Source organism: Microcaecilia unicolor, chromosome 9 (assembly GCF_901765095.1).
Source record: "Microcaecilia unicolor chromosome 9, aMicUni1.1, whole genome shotgun sequence".
NCBI classification, from domain to species: Eukaryota; Metazoa; Chordata; class Amphibia; order Gymnophiona; family Siphonopidae; genus Microcaecilia; species Microcaecilia unicolor.
In genome coordinates, this window is record NC_044039.1 from 194,287,377 (window position 1) to 194,300,088 (window position 12,712).

Genomic DNA, 12,712 nt, shown 5'->3' on the forward strand with positions numbered 1-12,712 from the left:
ATTTCTTCAGTCTGGCGATTCTGAATACAAAGAACTCTATTTGAATTTTACCCACACCCTTTTCTTAATCTCGTTTCCCATCTAGTCCTGCCTAATTATGCTCTCACCTATCCACCCTTAATTATTTGCTTGTCCTTGAGATAGTGTAAATCCCTGGTTACTTACTGCACATGTATTAATTTGGCTTCTTGAACTTATTATAATTTGTTTTCTATTCTATACATTATTATGTTTTATTCACTTTATTGTTTATTTGTAAGCCACATTGAATTTGAGTCTATTTCAGGCTAACGTGGGCTATAAATGTCATTAATAGATAAATATATAAATAAACTAAGCGCACCAACTTTAGAACTACTGCTGGGTGGTCGCGCTACCCCGGCGTCATACAGTATATAGAATCTGGGATAGGGTACACTATTTACAAAGAGAATGCATTCATAACGACATTGCTCCTGTTACAAGAAAGTGATAATTCCCATAAACAACACGGGAAATGAAATGACACGAAACAAAAATGTTCCGATTGCCCATCCCTCATCTTAGGCACATTTTGAGGGGAAGAACTGAACTCCCCTCCCTCTGTATAGCTTCTCCATTGTATGAGTGAGCCTTGTTGATTTGGGGTTAATGTTCTGTGCCATTCCACATGAAGCAGACTCTAAATAACTTTCTCTCTCTCTGCTTGTCCGGGCTCTGAGACATTTTAATTTATGCTAAATCTACATGACAGTGAGCACCGCCTTTTTGGCTTTAAAGTGAAAACCAGAGGAAAAAAATGGGAAACAAATTTGTTTTTGCTTTTTTATATTTTTTTAATCATGAAAAAAGATCAACCCTTAATTTAACAGGAAAATGTGCAGACCCATATGGTTACATGCTGAGTACTGACATAAGGAGAGGGTTTAAATGAGGACAATTACACTGGAAAATCAACTTCGAGTATAAAGATTTACCTTTTTTTTTTTTCAGAAGGTATTGTGCCAGTTTCCAAAGCTGCAATTTATGTGCTGCATTCTTCAGAATAAGCAGAGAAATGGAGAGACATCAAGTTCTAGCAAAGAGCTGCCAGCAAAATGGGTTTTACAACTCATGGCATGCCAAACCCTTGACACAAACACTACCTATGAACATTGCCAATCATTCACTCTCTTCCAGTTCAAATGCACATCCTTCCAGGATGACATCCATCTCTTCTGACATCTGGATGGAATATAGCAAACAAAATGTTGCTGGTTAGAGACTTAACAGAAACATGGCTTGCTTACTGTCACTTAGCAACATAACATATGTTTGATGAGGGAATGCTAATATCGGCCTTTATTCTGCAAATCGTTTGGAGGGTAATAAAAAAAATTATGCACAGGAGTAAATATCCATGGGGCAGGGTCCAGCATACTCCATGCCAGCCTAGATATGTGTCTTGATATTCGGCTTACAGGCTCAGGAATTTTGCAGAACGGATGCTACTATCCAGAATAGCAATATACAAAACAGCAGCTAATGATGGTCTGAGCTACATAGTTGACAATTTTCTCATATGTTGCCGTGTAGATTTCTAGTAAACCATATTTACCTTGGAAAAAAAATTGAATTCTTATAAACAGAGGGATTTCCCTCCGCAATGCTGCCCCAGTGCTTTCTGCACCGCTAGTGAATGCCTGGTGCAAAATGAGCTGTCAGTCATCACCCTGACTTCCGCAGCACAGCTGTTTAAAAACAACAGAGACCAGTCACTGGTGTCATTATTGAGAGGATGCAGTGCTTTTTTTGTGCCAGTTAACAGGTAAACGATTTTCCTTCACTCGTTTTTTTTGTTTTTTTTTGGTAAGGATATTTATTAAGTCCTTGAATTTAAAGATATTGATATAGCTTGATTGACCATTTATCTCTTTTTTTTATGAGCTTTGTTTTAATGAACTGACTTGTTTCATGGATAGACTCCTCCCTTATAAATCGACCCCTCCCTTGAATTTTTACGTATTTTCTGTTGATTTTTTTAAAATAAACTCACCTTTTCAACCTCCTATGGTTTTCAAAGTGCTTGTTTTTGTTGCTTTCTATTATCTCTTGACTGTGGCTCTCCTGCTTCCTAGAAATATTTTTATGAAAAAGAAATAGAAAAATTCCGTACATGAGTTTTCAGGGTCATGGGGTTTCATTCTTTAGAAGCAACTGTAAAAGTTCATCAACATGGCTACACCACTGCACTGATAAACTATTATGCACCTTCTTCATGAAGCATCAGTGTATCTACTGAATGCCAAAATCTCCATGTGCTTTCAAGATTGTATCATAAACATCAACAAGCTTCATGTGTCTCCAGAAGGGGTGTCACCAAACTGCTTTGTTTTGTGTATAGCACATTAGAAATGAACATCACTAGGTATACCATGAGGGGCATAATCAAACGGGACACCCAAGTTTTCCTGAGGACATCCCGGCGAAGGGGCGGGGAAACCCATATTATCGAAACATGATGGGCATCCATCTTTCATTTCGATAATACGGTCGGGGACGCCCAAATCTCAACATTTAGATCGACCTTAGAGATGGTCATCCTTAGAGATGGTCGTCCCCGGTTTTCGGCAATAATGGAAACCGAGGACGCCCATCTCAGAAACGACCAAATCCAAGCCCTTTGGTCATGGGAGGAACCAGTATTTGTAGTGCACTGGTCCCCCTCACAAGTCAGGACACCAACCGGGCACCCTAGAGGGCACTGCAGTGGACTTCAGAAATTGCTCCCAGGTGGATAGCTCCCTTACCTTGGGTGCTGAGCCCCCCCCCAAAACCCACTCCCCACTCCCCCAAACTGTACAACACTACCATAGCCCTTACAGGTGAAGGGGGGCACCTACATGTGGGTACAGTGGGTTTTGAAGGGCTCACATTTACCACCACAAGTGTAACAGGCAGAGGGGATGGGCCTGGGTCCGCCTGCCTGATTTGCACTGCAGTACCCACTAAAACTGCTCCAGGGACCTGCATACTGCTGTCAGGGAGCTGGGTATGACATTTGAGACTGGCATAGAGGCTTGCATAAAATATTTTTAAAGTTTTTTTTAGGGTGGGAGGGGGTAAGTGACCACTGTTGGAGTAAGAGGAGATCATCCCTGATTCCCTCCGGTGGTCATCTGGTCATTTAGGGCACATTTTTGTGGCTTGGTCGTAAGAAAAAAAAACAGGTAAAGTCGTCCAAGTGTTCGTCAGGGACACCCTTCTTTTTTCCATTATCGGTCAAGGAAGCCCATATGTTAGGCACGCCCCAGTCCTGCCTTCGCTACGCCTCCGACATGCCCCCGTGAACTTTGGTCGTCCCGCCGATGGAAAGCAGTTGGGGACGCCCAACATTGGCTTTCGATTATGCCAATTTGGGCAACCCTGTGAGAAGGACGCCCATCTTGCAATTTGTGTCAAAAGATGGGCGCCCTTCTCTTTCGAAAATAAGCCTGCATATATGTCCTCTTTTACGAGGATATGCCCTCATTTTGGAATTCTTCAGATATGTCCTTCAGGATTTTTAATTTTTAGGGAAATGTCCTCTTTTCTTTCTTTCTTTCTTTCTTCTTTCTTTCTTTCTTTCTTTCTTTCTTTCTTTCTTTCTTTCTTTCTTTCTTTCTTTCTTTCTTTCTTGCATTTGTATCCCACCTTTTCCCACTTATTAGTAGGCTCAAAGTGGCTTACATAGTTCTGGAGAGGTGGTTACAGACTCTGGTGTGAGCAAATACGGTACAGGTAATGTTGATCTGACCAAAACACCTACCCACATAATGAGAGAAACCATTTCTGGCCTATTAGTCAATGGGGCTGCTAAAGAGAGAGAAGGGGATTGCTGATCCCCTCTCTATTCTCCTGCTGGTTGAATCTGTCAAAGGAATTGTGTTCGTGCAGCACAACTTTCACACATATCTCAGAAGCCAGCCAAAGTTGATGAGGATATCCGCTCTTTTGATAACATGATTACGCTTGGTCTTAGACTGAGTCAAACTCAAATCTGGAAGTTCTTGACAAGTAGATTGTCTACAGCTGTAGTGTAAGTAAGTCACTGTTTGATGTGTGTTCATTAACTAAAGGCTATGATTAAATTTTTCTTTAGCAAAGGCAGCAACCATTTTTAATGTTTCTGTCCTCTTTTTTGTCTCCGCACATATTGTAACCCTAAACATCACCCATATACCAGACCACATTGAGCATGATCTCAGTCCCTCAGATTTACTGACAGTAGTCTTCTTAATAACTGGATTGTGCCGGAGGAGTCATGGTATGTATTAATGCAGGCACCATATCAAGAGGTACTTGAGCATACTTTTTAATAAGGCTGTTGGTACTCAAAACAATTGGGATCTGTTGGTGTGTGTGTTTTTGCACCATCACATTTCTATGGCTGTACCCTATTGCTAAGGATATTGATATTACTGAAAAGCTTCCATGGTAACTAATTGCTAAACACATTATAATATTTATCTTCACAGTGATAGCAGACCTACCAAGGCTTCCATAAGATATTTAAAACATGCATTTTCCCTTTGAGTAATGTGAAGGAGGCCTTGAGAGAAAACATTCTTACCCTGTTGCCTTGTTGCTGTGTGAAGATCTTTTGCTTTTTTTAGGTCAGTAGATTTTGGTGATTTGGGCTTGGGTTTCTAGGGATGAGGGAGGGTGCAAGGTAGATGGGTTTTATTAGTTTAATTTTCTGTAACTGTGAACTGCTTCAAGTGATCAAAATGAGCCATGTAGGTTATATAGAAATACTAGTAAAAAAGGCCCGTTTCTTAACGCAATGAAACGGGCGCTAGCAATGTAATGAGTTCCTGCCATTAATGTTTCCACGGTTGTATTCTATTTATTTATTTATTACATTTGTATCCCGCACAATTCCCACTCATCGCAAGCTCTATGCGGCTTACATAGTAACAAATCACAAAATCATGAAGTTAACAAAATCACAAAATTATGAAGTTAATAAAATCATGAAGTTAACAATGATTTAAAGTATTATATAAAAATAAAACATAATTAGACTAAGGTAGGTAATAAGGAGTGGAGAGATAGTGAGGCAGGGAAGAAGAGGGGAGAGAAGCAGGGAAAAGGGAAGGAGAGAGGGGCGTAGGAAAGGGTACAGGAAAGAAGAAAGGGAAAGAAAAGTAGGAAAATGGTATGGAAGAAATCAGATGGTAAAGGATAAAGGGGGAGTCAAAGGTAATTGACTATTAAGTGAATGAATGTTTAAAGTAGAGAACTATTGAGTTGAATAAACTTGTTTAAATAAGTGGGTTTTCAATAATTTCCTGAAAGGAAGGTATTCACTTGTTGATCGGATATGTTTGGGTAGAGCATTCCAGAGACGACTTCCAAGATAGCAAAAGTTAGATGAATAGTAGGTTTTATACTTGATACCTCTGTATTTGGGAAGATGTAGATTAAGGTAGGTCCTTGAAGATGTAGACATATTTCTAATTGGAAGATTAAACAGATTGACCATATATGTTGGTGATTCTCCATGGATGATTTTATGGATCAAGGTAATAGCCTTAAAACTAATTTGTTCATTAATAGGGAGCCAGTGAAGATTCATGTGGGAGGGGTGTTGCACTCTCAAATCTAGACTTTCCAAATATAAGTCTAGCCACAGTGTTCTGGGCAGTCTGAAGTTTCTTCATAATTTGGACTTTACATCCAATGAAGATGCTGTTACAGACTTAACTTGATAGGATCTTGATGTAATGAATCCTTCAATCCAATTTATGGCATTACCTCCAAACCCCAATTTGTCCAAGATTCTGGTAAGAATAAATGGTCGATCAAGATGGCGGCGCTAACGGTCGTGTGAGCGCTGAGTTCCTGAGTTCAAGAGAGTTGTGGGGCCAAACAGAAGCTCTTACTCCGTCTCTTTTTAATCGAGATGGGGAAGAGAAAGGGGAAAACTCAGGCTCCTACCTCCAAGGCCTCGACGTCAACCCCAGTCTCGCGGCAGGCACCTCTTGAAAGCTTCGGAATCAGCACTCTGGGCACTCGGATTTCTACCTCGACGGGCTTGACCCCGCAGGGGCCTGAGCACAGCGCTGAGGGAGTGACGTTGAGTCCTCCCGATTTCACCCCTCCTCCACAGCCCGGAAGTAAGTTGACGCTGGCGATACCACAGCAGCTCGAGTGTGTGTCTCCTGTGGATGGAGGATCTCTCAGCGTTACTATCCCGGTGAACGGAGCAACTATGCAGGGTCAGTTTCAGGCCGCTGCACCTATTTCCCGAGGACTACCCCCTGGAGAGAGTGGATATTTGGAAAGACCAATGCGGGTGACAATGGAAGCATTGTGGGACGCAATCCAGCAGGTGAACAAAACGTTACTACAGATGAATGTTTCTATGACTGGCGAAATTAAGGAATTAAAGCAGACTTCCCAAAATTTGTCTACAGAAGTTCAGGAACATAAACAAAAACTTGGGGGTATTGAAGAAGAAGTTAAACAATTGAAGGACTTAACAGTGACTATGATAAAGGATAAAGAAATTCAAGAGAGAAAAATAGAATATTTGGAGAATAACGGAAGGAGGAATAATCTCAGGTTTTTGAGGTTTCCTAAATCTCCCTTAATCTCAGCTACTGATATGTTAAAAAAATATTTTAATGAGATATTGGGGATACCTATGGAGGCTTGCCCTCCTATTACGAGGACTCAATACATTTCGGGAACTGAGAAAGGGGAAAATCAACTACAGAATCCTCCTGGTTTAAATCTCACTGAGTTTCTGGAAACCTCTCTGGAGATAGTCACAGAGAGAACTACGCTGATTGTGTCCTTCGCTCTTGAACTGGATAGAAATAACATTTTAAGACTTTACTTTCGCCATTTAAATAATGCATTTTGGGGGCAAAAAATTCAAATTTTTCCAGATTTGGCAAGAAGCACTCAAAGAAGAAGGAAGGAATTTCTATCCTATAAAACCAGAGTGATTAATTTGGGTGTAACTTTCCTGCTAAAGTTTCCTTGTAAATGCTTCATAATATATGAAGCAAATAATTATGTATTTTTTCCCCTTTAAAATTATTACAATTCATATCATCTATGGAAACAGTTAGATCACCTGTTGCTTTGCCTCCCTAATTTAAGTGCTGTTAAGTTGGCTGTAGATATTCGAGCTGCCCCCTCCGTTAATGATTAATTCTTTTGTTTGTTGATTGTAATATTTCCTAGTATCTTGATCCTATTATTGGGGACAAATGTAAATTTAGTGTGTTATACTTTAACCATCTGGTTGTAAGTATTGGTTTTTCTTTTTTTTTTTTTTTTGCCTTTAATGTCAATTCTGTTATTTCTAAGTCTATGTATATGGATGTATGTCTTTATTATTAATAAATTTAAAAAAAAAAAGAATAGAATGGTCGACCATGTCGAATGTTCCCGACATATCAAACTGTAAGACAAGAATTTTATTTCCAAGTGATATTTCTTGCTTGAATTTAGAAATTAGGGTGATCAATACCGTTTCAGTGCTGTGGGCAGGGCGGAAACCCGACTGTGACTCGTGAAGAGTGGAGAATTTCTGTATATATCTATTAACTTGAGAAACTACTCTATTTTCCAACAATTTAACTAGGAGGGGGATGGAGGCCACTGGTCGATAATTTGTAATATCACTTATAGGTTTCTTGGAATCTTTGGGTAAAGGTGTAAGCAAAATGTTACCATGATCCGTGGGAAATAAACCTTGTTGTAGCAAAAAGTTCAGATGATTAGTAAGATCTATTATGAATCGTTCAGGAGGATCTCTCATTAAGTAGTTAGGACATGGGTCGAGATGGCAACGGGATCTGAAAAGTTTAGTGATTGTCTGAGAAACTTCATCTGTGGTGAGGATGGTGAAATTTGTCCATGATTGGTCAACTGGAACTTCATCTAGGTTGGGGTCTAGTTAATCAAGGAAGAATTCAATACGAGTTTTATCATCAAGAATCGAGCTGTGGAGATTAATAATTTTGGTGTTGAAATGACATCCTCAGCACACAGATATCCATCTCATGTCTTTTCAAACAGGAAATCTTGATGTATTTTCTATTAGATGGACATCCATTTTGGACGTTATGAGCTGGGCATCTCTATTCTGACTTGAATGTCCTTTCATAAATTGCCCCTCTACGAATCCACATACTAGAACAATGTAGTCAGCTCCTTATAGAATTACTCCCTGTTTTCTCTAGTGCTGAAATTAGGATCCAACTATCCTTCTCAGCAGAGTCCCAACTTTATTTTCAAAACATTTTCTTCCACGTTTTTGACTAAACCAGAATAGTGACTTTAAGTGAAACTCTTAAACATTTACATTGAGAGAATTTACTAAAGTATTTAAATATCTAAGATTTTACAAAGGATTGGATGAATAATAATAATAATAAAACCAATGCAGTACAACCTGTTTTAAATATCGAAAGCTCAACATTTTGCAGATGGAACTAAAGCCAGAAACACCATATTACAGTAAATTCTTTGAAACAAGAATTAGCATTTTATATAATCAGAAAATTGGCAGACTACAGTATTCTGTGGGCAGCTGTCACCTGCCTATGGAAAAAAAAAGATGAAAGCATTAGAGTAAATAAACATGAAAACACTTCTAAGAGTGACTGTTTTGAGGCTAAATTTTAATTAGATGTTCCACTGGGGAAAGTATTGGTGATCAGAAAACATGGACCATTAGATGTACTATGCAATCATAGGGCCATCTATTCTTCTAAATATCTGAGCCACCTAAACAGCTGAATAACTGGCCTGTGAATTTTTCTTTACACAAACAAAACATATCATGAATATTCAGGCATGCCCAGGAGATATTCAGATCTGTCTTGCTGAGCTTAAGATCTCTGCAAAATGTTCTGTTTGCTTTGAAATTCAGTAGAAGAGATGGCATGGAGTATCAGCAGAAAAGTGAGTGTCAATAAAAAAAACACCATCAAAACAAAAAACAGCCACCAAAATAATCGTTGCTGGTAATAACTGTAAAAGCAACTGGGAAAAGATAATAAAACAGCAGATGTGAAAGAATAAGAACAGATCAGAAAGAACACATCATTCAGATCTTAATCCTAAAAAGGAATATGTAAATGCAATGTTGTCCATAAGTGCTCGGCAAACTTAGGGCCGCTTTTACCAAGCTGCAGTAAAAAGGACCCTTTACTAGCAGTAGTGTTGTAACCAGGTACCTCTAGGTGCAGCCAAGGATAGAACAATCTCCTCCAGCCACAGGCTCCTGGTACAGTCAAGAAATAAATGTCCACCCGCAACTTCAATCTTAAAGACTTTATTTCATGCAGGTTTCTAGTAGACCTGATACACAGTTCCAACAGCAGCATTCACCTTCCATCATAAGCACATACAAGCCACCTGAAAGTGCGTGGCAAATAAGCAGTAGGCTATCAGCACATACCAGGATTCAATACAGGCTCACAGTCAGCTCCAGTCTGGGCTCTTTATCCAGTGCACAATAAGCAGTAGTTCAATTCCAAATAGAAACAATTCATTCAATTCATCATCACAGTTAAATCATAAAGCAGCAGTTTCTACCTTCTACTCTCTTTACCTTCAGGAGAGTTCAATACTTTAGGGACTCCTCATACCCAAGGGATTTCACCCTGCATCAGTTTCACTGGTAAATTCAATACTTTAGAGACCTCCCTTACTCAAGGATTTTCAGCCTGCAAATACTTTTGGGACTTCCTCAGACCCAAGGGATTTCAGCCTGCTTCAGTACTTTAGGGACCTCTCTTACCCAAGGGTTTTTAGCCTACAACTGCTTCTCTCTCCTCTGGGACTCCTTCCCACCTGCCTAATCAATCCCTGGCTTCTGCTCTCACAACCAATCATTCTCCTTCCACTAGCTTCCTCCTCACCCATACCAGCTGAGTTAAGCATTAGACTAATGATGAGCTCCTGCACACAGGGCTTCCTAAATCTCTTTCCCCCTAGTGGCAGCCCATCTACACGTCCTGCCAGCTTACACCCATGTCTTCCCCATTGCAGCTAGGAGTCCAGTCCGGGTTCCTCATCTCAACCCCTGGCTCCTTGCCTGCAATGCCTTCTGGGACTTGTATTTCAAACTGACACTGCCTTAACCCAACTATCCTGGATGTGACTTTATCACAGTGTGGTTTTTGATGTGCAACCGAGGCCCCCTTATACTGCACCGAGTAGGAAAGGTCAGAAAAAGAAATGACTGTGGCAGTAAGTTCGCACTTGTCACGTGACAATTTCGAGGACAGCGCTTACCGCCATCCATTGAGGTAGTGGTAAGGGCTTCCGTGCTAACCCAGTGGTAACTGGGCAGTGAACAGCTCTACCCCATTAGTGCCAGAGTAAAATACGGAAATACATTTCCGTAGCACTGGAAATGGTGAGCACTGGGGGCGAAATTACTTCATAATCTGGGGATCCTCCCCAGCATTGCCCCTGACCTGCTCACTTTTTGGGGGAAGTCTTGGGGGATAGTCATCCGCACTGTCCAGTTAAGTGCCACTGAATACCCCTGGTTAGGCAGCAGAAAGCTATTTAAGCAGGTAGGAGAGGCTTCTGCCCACTTAAACACTTTGAATATTGACTTCATAGTGACTATAGTGACTATAGTGAAATATAATTTACCCAAGAGTGTATGTGTGATGCACATTTATTAAGGATATCCTGAAACCATGGTCCTAGAGTACCACTTATAAATACCACTGCAATACTCTAAGCTCCAGTCTAAGTCAGTCTTGGTTTGCCCCACTGAGTCTATGGATTTGTAATTTTGCAATTCTCAGAGAAACTGGAAAAATTCAATAGGGAAAAATTAGGACAGGCTCTGCCCAACCTCTGATCACATAAAGCTATCTAGTCACCTTTATCTACCATGCTGTGTTGAACTATTGAAATCTTCTCAGTGAAAGAAGAGATGATAATGAGAAGAAAATATATTGGAAAAAAAAAGGCTTCCCTCATCAACTTGGAATGAATTCCAGGATGCCTTCCCAGAAATGGATTGGCAGTTGGACACTTGGCAGGAAGGATATATGCAAAAAGAAGATTATGGGAAGTAGTTAAGTACTGAGAAGGAGAAGTGCAGAATCTGAGGAGCTGAAAACATCCACAGGACAAAAAAATACTAGTGGTGAAACATATAGGGCCAGATATTCAAACGATAACATGATGAGTGGAGTGGAACCGGTAGACATGAATCGCTTGTTTACTCTTTTCAAAATACAAGAACTAGGGGGCACGCAATGAAGCTACTATGTAGTAAATTTAAGACCAACCAGAGAAAATAGTTCTTCACTCAATATGTAATTAAACTCTGGAATTTATTGCCAGAGAATGTAGTAAAAGCTGTTAGCTTAGCAGGGTTTTAAAAAGGTTTGGCTAATTTCCTAAAAGAAAAGTCCAAAAGCCATTATTAAGGTGGACTTAGGAAAATCTAATGCTTATTTCTAGGATAAGCAGCATAAAATCTGTTTTACTCTTTTCAGATCTTGTCAGGTACTTGTGACCTGGACTGGCCACTGTTGGAAACAGTGTACTTGGTTTGATGGACTTTGGGTCTGCCCCAGTGTGGCAGTGCTCATGTTCTTATGCTCCTTTGAAAGTTATGCTCCTAAATTGACCTCTTCTAAAATGTACTAGGGCTGAGTGTCTAACTTTATACTCAAATTTCACTAAACTCCTTAATTTAGAAGCACAGATGTCTATTTCTCCCAAAGCTGCTACAGAGCTCCAGTATCCCTTGCCAGTTTCCTTTTGGGGGAGAAACCAGCCACTGGGGATAATGAGATGACTCCCCTAATTCCTCAGACAGAGCATTGCTCAATAAGAACACTTTTCTGAAACCTGGACGTCCCAGGGTAGCAGGTTATAAGTACATACGTATTGCTATACTGGGACAGACCGAAGGTCCATCAAGCTCAGCATCCTGTCTCCAAACAGTGGCCTAGAAATAAGCAGTGGATTTTCCCAAGGTCTATTTTAATAATGGCTTATGGACTTTTAGGAAGCTATCCAAACCTTTTTTAAACCCCGCTAAGCTACCTGCTTTTACTACATTCTCTGGCAAAGAATTCCAGAGTTTAATTACACGTTGAGTGAAGAAATATTTTCTCAGATTCGTTTTTAAATTTACTACTTTGGTAGCTTCATTGAGTGCTCCCTAGTCTGAGTATTTACTCTTTCCAAACTAGGGAGTTTAATCGATTCACATCTACCCATTCCACCCATTATTTTATAGACCTTTATTGTATCTCCCCTCAGCTGTCTCTTTTCCAAGCTGAAAAGCCCTAGCCACTTTAGCCTTTCCTTATAGGGAAGTCATCCATCCCCTTTATCATTTTCGTTACCCTTCTCTATACCTTTTCTAATTCCACCATATCTTTTTGAGATGCGGTGACTAGAACTAAGCACAATATTCGAGGGTGCGGTCGCCACCATGGAGAGATACAAAGGCATTATAATGTCCTCATTTTTGTTTTCCATTCCTTTCCTAATAATACCTAACATTCTATTTGCTTCCTTAGCCGCCGCACACTGAGCAGAGGGTTTCAATGTATCATCAATGATGACACCTAGATCCCTTTCATGGTCAGTGACTCCTAACGTGAAACTTTGCATGACATAGCTATAATTCAGGTTCCTCTTTCCCACATGCATCACTTTGCACTTGCTCACATTAAACGTCATCTGCCATCTAGATGCCCAG

At 40.2% G+C, this 12,712-nt stretch overlaps 1 long non-coding RNA gene across 1 annotated transcript in view; it reads right to left on the reverse strand.

The window, feature by feature from the left end:
* Positions 1 to 1,131: 1,131 nt before the first annotated feature.
* LOC115477968 overlaps positions 1,132 to 12,712 on the reverse strand; it is a 31,527-nt gene continuing 19,946 nt past the window's right edge. The window contains exons 2-3 of the long non-coding RNA XR_003943407.1: positions 2,015 to 2,092; positions 1,132 to 1,203 (exon numbers count right to left, since the gene is read on the reverse strand). This is a non-coding gene — a long non-coding RNA (uncharacterized LOC115477968). The remainder of the gene's footprint in view (positions 1,204 to 2,014; positions 2,093 to 12,712) is intronic.